This window comes from Myotis yumanensis, unplaced genomic scaffold (genome assembly GCF_028538775.1).
Source record: "Myotis yumanensis isolate MYYU_CA2020_CCGP unplaced genomic scaffold, mMyoYum1.0.hap1 SCAF_2, whole genome shotgun sequence".
In the NCBI taxonomy this organism is placed as follows: Eukaryota; Metazoa; Chordata; class Mammalia; order Chiroptera; family Vespertilionidae; genus Myotis; species Myotis yumanensis.
The window spans coordinates 71,234,254-71,244,556 of record NW_027223753.1 but is presented as its reverse complement, the minus strand read 5'-3'; positions in this window follow the sequence as shown (position 1 = coordinate 71,244,556).

Genomic DNA, 10,303 nt, shown 5'->3' with positions numbered 1-10,303 from the left:
AACAAATCCAAAACCAAGAAAATCAAGGCCAGAAGTACCCTCTGATGTTTTAGGGGTACCAAGGAAGGAGAAGTTAGGCAGTGTCCAGCCCTTCTCACAATCCACCACCAGTGACCAGTTCCAGCTTCTTAATATTCATTTAACATTTCTTTCCTTCCATTACACCAAAGCCATGCTTTTTAGTTAGTTAGAACTTTTAGCCTTAATTTTTAGTGACATGTAAATAATTAACATTCCTCAGATTAACAATATATTCAAATTTAACAACAAGGATACATATTTAAGCCATAAGGACAGATCAATTTACAGAAACCAGTTTCTACCTGAAATAATCGTACTTTAGAAATTAGATTTCTGCTATCAGACTCTCTTAAAGACTTTGACATAACCTTTGATTGTCCTTAGTTTAAGGAAAGCAGGGTTTTCTAGATTTAAGAGATTAGTTTAAAAATAAATCCTCGAAGCAAGCACGCTTGCAGCCCCATAAAACTCCGCCTTAAAGCTCCACCCCTGAGTAAATCAGAGGGCGGGGCCTTTGCTGTTTCAAGATGGCGGCCCCCAGGGGAGCAGCAAACCATGCGGCCAACGTGGCGGATGCCGAGGCTTGGAGCCCAAAATGGTGGCTGTACCAATAAGCAAAGGCATTTAGTTACCACAATAAAACAATTTTTCCCAATTCAATCCGAACATTTCTTTGTCAGGTTCATCTCTGCCATTTTTAAGGCCAAAACAGTCTCGGGTTTTTATTCTGTACTTTCCCTTTACACGTGCACAGAAATCCCAGATGCATTCTAAAACTTTTACATTTCTAGCTGGGGCGATCTCCATGGGAAGAGGCTAGCTCGCATCCAGAGCTGCCGCCGCCCCCGGCCTCCCGGGTGTCCGGCCCTCAGGCTCCGCGGGGGACCTTCCCCCGACCCGATGCCAACTGGGGCCTCGCTGCTCCCGCCTCCCGTGAGCGACGCGCCGGCCCCCCCCCCCCCCCCCCCCCACGCTCCACCTGGCTCCACTCATTCGCCACAAGCCCGGGGCCAATGCAGGCCGCCGCCGCCAGGCTCCGCGAACGAGCTTGTCCGCGCCCGGCCCGAGCCCCCAGGGCCGCCCCCCCGATGGCGCCGAGCGCAGGTCCAAGCTGCGGGGCTCAGGCTGCCCGGGCAGCTGCCGCCTCTCCCGGCCTCCGGCCTCTTCCAGGCCGGGCCGCTCGAGCTCCAGCTCCGGCCCAGCGCCCACCGCCGACCTGGCCGGAGGCCGAGCCCCCAGGGCCGCGGCTTGGCCGGGCTCCGGGGCGAGGGCTGCGGTCACCTCGCTCCGCACTCCTGCACACCTGCCCCCGGGCGCCCGCCCCTACTGCGTAGCAAGCAGCCTTAGTGCGCTGGCCTCAGCCTCTGCGCGCCGGCTTCAGCCTCCGCATCCAGGCGCATCTTTCCTCTCCTGCGGCCCAAGGCCCAGTGATTCCCAGCTCACCTTCCCTGCCTTTACATTCACACACTTCCACCAGACATTCATTCAGAGTTCAACAACTTCCCATAACATCCGTCCAGTAAGTCCACAGAAAACAGAGAAACAGGCACAGACAAACAGGGCCCAAAACAGCCTTCCACTTCCATGGAAGAGACAGACGATGGCTTACGCCAAACCGGCGGGAACTACCCACCTCGTCTCAGATTGGGGTTTCTACAGACCTTCCGCCTTTTCGGAAGCAAAATTACACCCCTACAGATACAGATGGAGGATCGAGGCGTCCCTCGACTCCTCCCGCCCTTTGACCCCCATGTGCGTCCACGGTCAATGTGGGCGAATACAGATTTCAGAAGTGAGCTCACACAGAACAGATAAAGCACACAGAACAGACAAACACAATACACAGACACTTACCGCGGCCATGCAGATTCTACGAATTGGGGGAGTCCCTACATGGTCTTGGGAACCCCGGGCGAGCCCCCAAATGTTGTGCCCAGATTACAAGATTCCCAAGAAACCACATCAGGGAGCCAATTCGATGTAAAAGCATAAGAATCTGTATTCAAGTTAACTTGAGCTCTCCATCCACCAGACTCACCGACACATCGGCTAGCCAAGTGGCCAAGAGAGAGCAAACCCCTCCCCGAGATCAGTTATATAGGGGGGGGTTGGAGTAAGGGAGGAGAAAGGACTGTGCTTTGCCGATTGGCCAGGCACAAGTCGATGTCCCGTTCCTGGGTGTGGCTAGCAGAGTCTTAGACTTCCGTGAAGAAGCTCCTTGCCCAACACGTGGCCAAGGTAAGATGGAGGACGTAGCCCTTACCCTGGGGGAAGGTGGAGGGCGTAGCCTTCGCCCTTTCAATAACCTGTTCATAACCCACCATAACAAGGTAATTCCTTCAATAACTCTTATGTGGCAGGTTTTATAAGATCATTTCTGACACACTTGCTACAGTTATTGCGAATTCTCAATATAAGGCTTTAAGTGCAACATTTTCATTAAATGGAATTTCAATTTCCAGAATTATAGTGTAATGACTCAAGTCAGACAAAATCTTAGCACCAAATTATTATAGATTGTTCCTTTCCTTAAGGAACTATTCCACAAAAACCAACCAAACAAATAAATAAGTAAAAACCAATATTTCTTCAGTACTGGTAAGAATAAGTAATGGAATAAAGATTATTATTTATACCCAGCCAGTGTTGCTCAGTGGTTGAACATCAACCTATGAACCAGGAGGTCACAGTTTGATTCCTCGTCAGGGCCCATACCCCGGTTGGGGACTTGATGCTTACTGTGGGGTGTGCAGGAGGCAGCCCATCAGTTATTCTCGCTCATCATTGATGTTTCTATCTCTCCCTTCCTCTCTGAAATCAATAAAAATAAAATTTAAAAAGATTGTCATTTATGATACCATTTCATGTTTTCAATATTCTTTTTAAGTTTAAAAGAACATTGTTAAAATCTTTTTTTTGTTTTTACTTTTCAGCCTCATTTATTCATTCATTTACTTTTTCAACAAATGTTTGTATATTACCTTATATTTACCAGGTGCTATGGTAGGCATTAGGGACATAACAATGACTTAGAATTCTAATCATTCCCTTTATTCTGAATAATTCTATATTAAAACCAGATACAGGAAATATCTGCCCTACTTCATATTAGTTTTCCTGTTTTCTACGCTCTTAACATCATTTTATATCATTTTTTTATATAATAGATTCACAATGTTTGATGGTTGTGTTAGTGGAAAGTCAGGAAATCATAACAGTTTTTTATTCAATATCCAACTTGCCTTTTCATAGAAGATAAAAGAGGGTCCTGTCTCTCATTTTAGTCTACATTCTCATGACTTACAACAGACTTCATTTTTACTGTGGTGCAAATTCAGTTATCACCTTGCCTTATCAATAATACTCTATACCAGTGATGGCGAACCTTTTTTTTAAATTAAATTTTATTTTATTTTACTTTGTATTTTATTTTTATTTTTTTATTTTTAATTTTTTTTATTGCTTAAAGTATTACAAAGGGTATTACATATGTGTCCTTTTTTCCCCCGCCCTTGACAATCCCCTGGCCTCCCCTACCCTCCAGTGTCTTATGTCCATTGGTTATGCTTATATGCATGCATACAAGTCCTTTGGTTGATCTCTTACCCCCTCCCTCCTGCCCCCCAACCCTCCCCGGCCTTCCCGCTGCAGTTTGACAATCTGTTTGAGGCAGCTCTGCCTCTGTATCTATTATTGTTCAAAAGTTTATAATGGTCTCTATTATCCATGAATGTGTGAGATCATGTGGTATTTTTCCTTCATTGACTGGCTTATTTGAGCTTGGCGTGTCAGCATTTTGAAAAACCCAACTTAACTCTGGTGCCGTGTCACATATAGAAATTTGTTGATATTTGCAACCATAGTAAAACAAAGATTTATATTTTTGATATTTATTTTATATATTTAAATGCCATTTAACAACGATAAATCAACCAAAAAAATGAACCTCTGACACGCGTGTCATAGGTTCGCCATCACTGCTCTATACCATCTAGCAGGTGTAGGCTAAACAGTATAAAATTTGTCTATTCTGTTCTTGGGGAAATTTCATGCAAAATATGGCTTCTTTTTAACTGAATCATTAATCCAGAGCCTAATTTCCTCTCTTTTATTCTCTTCACTAGCCCATTTCTTGCTTCCCATTTTAAAACTTCAAAGAAGTCTCTGATTGAGCCTACTTTCCCAAATCACTCACTATGATGTTAACTCAGCGGTCACAAAGTCAAAAGCCTACAGGGATCAACCTGGAAAGATAATTAAGGTCTGGGGGCTGGAGCAGGAAAATGAGGCACACTGCAGAACACAGATCCCACAGAGAGGAGGATGTGGTACTCAGTGCCCGCTCATTGATATTGAGTGAATGAAAGGCTGGTTAGCTGATCATTTCATTTTCAAAAAAGTTAGAAATCTTGACCTTTATGTAAAATGTCCCAATCTGTAAATGTTGGGCCAAAAAAAAACCTGTCTGCCAAGGGCTGCCATTTGCAACCTCTGCTTTCATTGGTACTGAACTCAAAGCACCACGGGTTTCTGAAATGTCCTTGAGGAATGTGAGGTGAATTCTGTGATCCAACTCCATTATCAAGGGAAAGGGAAAGGAAGGTTCTTACCAGGAGTGTGATTTGATATTGGTCTAATTAGTACATTTTCATTAATCTAATTAGTAAATTGTCATTCTGTCGTTTTTAAAAAAATGTAACAATCCATTTTTTTAATGTAAGAAAAGGGGGATAAAATATATATATTCAATTTAAAAATACATATTCAGTTTTGCTTTTATTTATATATATAAAGGAACACTGGCACTAGAAAAAGGCATTAAAATTTAACAGAAGTAGAAAGAAGGCGGAAACCAAGATGGCAGCATAGGTTATCGCTGGAGTTTGCTGCCTTGAACAACCACTTCAAAAATACAACTAAAAGACTGAACGGACATCACCCAGAACCACAGGAAGGCTGGCTGAGTGGAAATCCTACAACTAGAAGGAAAGAGGAATCCATACCGAGACTCAGAGGAGGTGCAGTGTGGAAGTGAAATACTAAGGTGCGGAGTGCATGTGGAGCGGGTCAGCGGTGGAGGGTGCGGTTGTTGTTTTCAATCGGGAGAAAGTTTCAGACTCTGAGCTCCAGATCCGGGCGAGTCTCTAGGGACCCAGACTCAAACGGGAGAAGCGGGACTGTCTGGCTTTGGTCGGAACTTGAATGCAGTTTGCTCCGCCCGCCCGGTAGATCCCCAGGGACCCGCCCCGCCCAAGCCCTGCACAGAGGCATTTGCCGGATAGCCTTAGGCAAAGGCTAGATTAGCACCACCCTAGAGATTCAGCACAGAAGCTCTCCCACTGCAGACACAGCTGACTCTCATAGCCAGTTAGCCTGGAGGTCAATTCACCCCCAGTATTGCGGACAACAATCAAGGCGTAACTACAACAAGACTGCGCACAAAGACCACAAGGGGGTGCACCAAGAAAGCATAAAAAATGTGGAGACAAAAAAACATGACAGAAATGGAGGATATAAAGCTAAAAAACGCACTTTTGAGGGCTTTCAATAATTTGCTAGAAACTGCTGATAAACTTGATGAGAGCCTCAAGAAATCTAATGAGACCCTCGATGTTGTGATAAAGAACCAACTAGAAATTAAGCATTCACTGACTGAAATAAAGAATATTATACAGACACCCAACAGCAGACCAGAGGAGCGCAAGAATCAAGTCAAAGATTTGAAATGCGAAGAAGCAAAAACACCCAACCGGAAAAGCAAAATGAAAAAAGAATCCGAAAATACGAAGATAGTGTAAGGAGCCTCTGGGACAGTTTCAAACGCACCAACATCAGAATTATAGGGGTACCAGAAGATGAGAGATAGCAAGATATTGAAAACCTATTTGAAGAAATAATGACAGAAAACTTCCCCCACCTGGTGAAAGAAATGGACTTACAGGTCCAAGAAGCACAGAGAACCCCAAACAAAAGGAATCCAAAGAGGACCACACCAAGACACATCATAATTAAAATGCCAAGAGCAAAAGACAAAGAGAGAATCTTAAAAGCAGCAAGAGAAAGAGACTCAATTACCTACAAGGGAGTACCCATACGACTGTCAGCTGATTTCTCAACAGAAACTTTGCTGGCCAGAAGGGAATGGCAAGAAATATTCAAAGTGATGAATACCAAGAACCTACAACCAAGATTACTTTATCCAGCAAAGCTATCATTCAGAAGTGAAGGTCAGATAAAGAGCTTCACAGATAAGGAAAAGCTAAAGGAGTTCATCACCACCAAACCAGTATTATACGAAATGCTGAAAAGTATCCTTTAAGAAGAGGAAGAAGAAGAAAAAGGTAAAGATACAAATTATGAACAACAAACAGGTATCTATCAACAAGTGAATCTAAGAATCAAGTGAATAAATAATCTGATGTACAGAACGAACTGGTGATTATAATAGAATCAGGGGCATAGAAAGGGAATGGACTGACTATTCTTGTGGGGGGAAAGGGGTGTGGGGGTTGTGAGAAGAGACTGGACAAAAATTGTGCACCTATGGATGAGGACAGTGGGTGGGGAGTGAGGGCGGAGGGTGGGGCGGGAACTGGGAGGAGGGGAGTTATGGGGGGAAAAAGAGAGGAACAAATGTAATTTGAACAATAAAGATTTAAAAAAAAATAATAGCTAAAGAAATATTGTTTTTTCATTTACTCTTTAAATGGTATCAAATCACCATGGCATTTATATTCCACACTTAAGATATGAGAGACCATTTTATTTTTAAATGCCAATATTTACAACAGAACACTGGAAATGACGTCCTTTACAATTATTTAATTTTATGAGAGAAAAAATTGGATGTTGTTATAAAAACACGGCAGGGATACATGTACTTTTCAAAATTCTTTTAGTAGTGTGTAAACAAAAAATTTGAAGACCACTGATCTTGATTTCATGTATTTTAAGCCAATGGAGTTATTCCTTTGTCTCTGGAAGGCTAACGTTACGTTACACATGGCAACTAAGAGGCCACAAATTAGTACCTCTGAACACAACCATATGGATTAATTTTGGATTAGCTTTTACTTAGAAAAACAGAAACTTTTAAACTTCATAAGAATGGGTGCCAGGTAAATGTGGATGTTTGTATGGTAGGTCCAGTGTATGACATCAAGAATTCGCAGGGCCACTGTAACAAGAGTGAAAAAAGGGCCATATCAAGAGGTAGAATGTGTCCTACTTAACTTTGCCACAGGCCAACATGCTTGGGATCCTTTTTGGGACTCATACACTTGCTGGTTTTAAAACCAAAAGTGGAAGTCCACCTACATACAATGAGGTTCCCAGCCTGGACCCTGGGGGGCTGTTTGAGCCCCAGGTTTCTTTCTCAGGCTCATGGGACATGTGATAACAAGGGAAACAACTCAAATTTGAAATGAAAATGATCTAAATGAATTTTCCCCTTTTGAAGAAGAAAATTTTAACTACATTTCATCTTTGTTGACTCTAAATGGAAACTGAACAATCATTTCTTCTCATTTGGCTGAAACTTTGTCCTTATTATCCGTTGATAGCCCTTACTGCAGGAAATTCCAGACACCCTTCCTCTCCCACCCACTGACCCACTTAAGGCTCTTCATATCACCTATTTTGAACGCTTTCCCACCACTACCCAATTTCTAAGACTCTTCCACTGTGTCCTCTGGAATCCACAAGCCATCATCAGCAAAACCTTCTGTATCCTCCATCTCTCCCCTGAATATTTCCTTCACTTTTTGTTCTAAAGCAAACCTGGCTCATTCCCTGTGGATGTTGTCCCTGCAGCCTTCCCAGGGCCCTCACACCACTGGACTTGGAGGTGAAAGAGATATCTTCCTTGCTCTTCATTGCTCCTTTCAAGCTATTCTCCCTTTTTTCTCTTTACTTACTCCTCCTGACCAATATTTGCTTTTTTTTTTAAACTCATGTCCTCTGATGTTGTCACTCTTTTCATTGTGGTAGTCACCTACGCGCTCATAGATCACTTTGCCTTATTTCTCAACTTCAGCTTTTGACTACTGGGATCCTTTCCAGCACCTCTCCTGTCCTAAGTCTTGTTGTTTTCAAATGGAATAGGGAATCCTTATGACACCTTCACCTTGATTCTCTTCCAGTACCATATTCCACCCTCCTCAGCCATTTGACTGCCATTCCATTATCTCATTCCACCTTAGACTCCATCTTAATCTCATGCATCCCACTCTAATTACCATGTTGCTGTGGTAACTCTTGCAGAAGTGAGATGGACTACACCTAAAATTTGGTTTGGATGTCGACACTGATGATATCACACAGGTACCAACAGAGTATAAAAAGGCTTGTCACTCACACCAAGAAGTTTCCTGGGAAGAGCAGGGCAGGCTCCAAACTAGTATGATTATAGCTTGAGGGGACGGAGAAAGGAGGTGCCTTGGGGTTTTATGGTGTTTGGGGTGGGACCAGGGTGAAAGTTTTCTCACATGGTTTGGGTCTTACATGGTTTGAACTTCCCACTGGCACCAAAGGAATGAGCACCCACTTTCTTATCAGTTTTCCCAAATGTGGGGCACAGGGAAAAGAGGAGTGGTGAAAGCGGCCAGCAAATATATATAAAAAATGGATCCGGACCCCTTATTATACACTTCCTTTCTTTCCAGACCATTCTCTCTTGTGCTCTGACTCCTACTGTCCCTCAACCCCACAAGGACTTGCAATTAATTGATCCTACCACCTTTTCTCTGTCCTTAATCTGTCCACATCCACTGGTTCCTCGTCTTAAACTACATTGTGAATCATAATCACTCCCTTACATCCTCAACTTCCTTGCTCCTCTCTCCTTGCTCTTATTGCCTTGGTAAAGCCTGATTAAATAGAATTCTAAGCCTACTCTGAGCCTTCACTCTGGTAGCTAATTATTGCTAGAGTTTTTGAAAACAGCACAATCAGGCCCTGGCTGGGTAGCTCACTTGGTTAGTGTCATCCCCATAAGCCAAGGTTGAGGGTTGGATCACCAGTCAGGTCACATGTAAGAATCAACCAATGAATACATAAATAAGTGGAATATCAAATCGATGTTTCTTTCTCTCTCCCTTCCTCTCTCCCTAAAATCAATCAATTAAAGAAAACCACCACCATCACAGTGACTTGTCCCACTTAAATTTATCACTAGCAACTCAAGCGGGCCCTTTATGACATTCAGCAAGCATACGATGGTTTTTCTCAGTCCATTTTCCTTTCCAAATGAGTATTTTACACCTTCACTTCTCTCCCCAAGTCTCCATTATTCTTCCACACCTCTTCTTTCTCCACTGATGACCTTACTTCCTGTCTCTGAGAAAATGGAAACAATCAAAAGAGAACTTCCACAAATTCCCACAACCACTTCTGCCCAACTGCTTGCCTGTTTCCATAGATAGTCCGTGCTCTTGTCTGCAGACTATTCATTCACTTGTGTGCTAGATTCCAAATTCTCTTTCCTTCTCAAGGATACCTCTCCAACAATTCTCTCTTCTTGTGCCTACATAAATTTTGCCTTCTCTTCCAGATCATCCTCATCAGAAACAAATAGTTCTCCCAATTTTTTGTCAACCTACTTTAAAAAAAAATTCTCATCGAGGATATGTTTTAATTGATTTTTTAGAGAGAGAGGAAAGGAGGGGGAGAGAGAAACATTGATGTGTGAGAAAAACATCAATTGGTTGCCTATGTGCCCCAACCAGGATTGAACCCACAAGCCAGGCATGTGCCCTTACTGGGAATCCAACCCAACGCTTTTTGGTGTATGGGACGATGCTCCAACCAACTGAGCCACCTGACCAGGGCTGTTAACCTAGTTTTGACTTCACTTTCACTGCCAGTTACTACCTCATTTTGGGGCTACTCTTTGTAAGAGAACGTCTCAAAATAATTTCCTATACTGTTAGCCATCTCCAATTCCTCTCCCATTTTTTTCTTAAACCCACTTCAATCAATCCCCTCTCACCCCCTTCTTCCCCCAACCTGCCCCTCTCTCTCTCTTTCTCTCTCTCTCTCTCTCTCTCTCTCTCTCTCTCACACACACACACACCTTGCTCCATCGAAATGTTACCATTGGCCTCCATGGTACTAAATCCAATGGTCAAGTCTCAGTTCTCATTCACTTAGGAGTAATCACTTCTTCTTGATACACTACCTTCACTTGGCATCTAGGTACTCACTTTTGGTTCTACTTCATGGCTGCTCCTTGTCAGGCTCATTCACGTCTTCCTCCTTGAAGTTGTAAGACTTCATCCTTGGT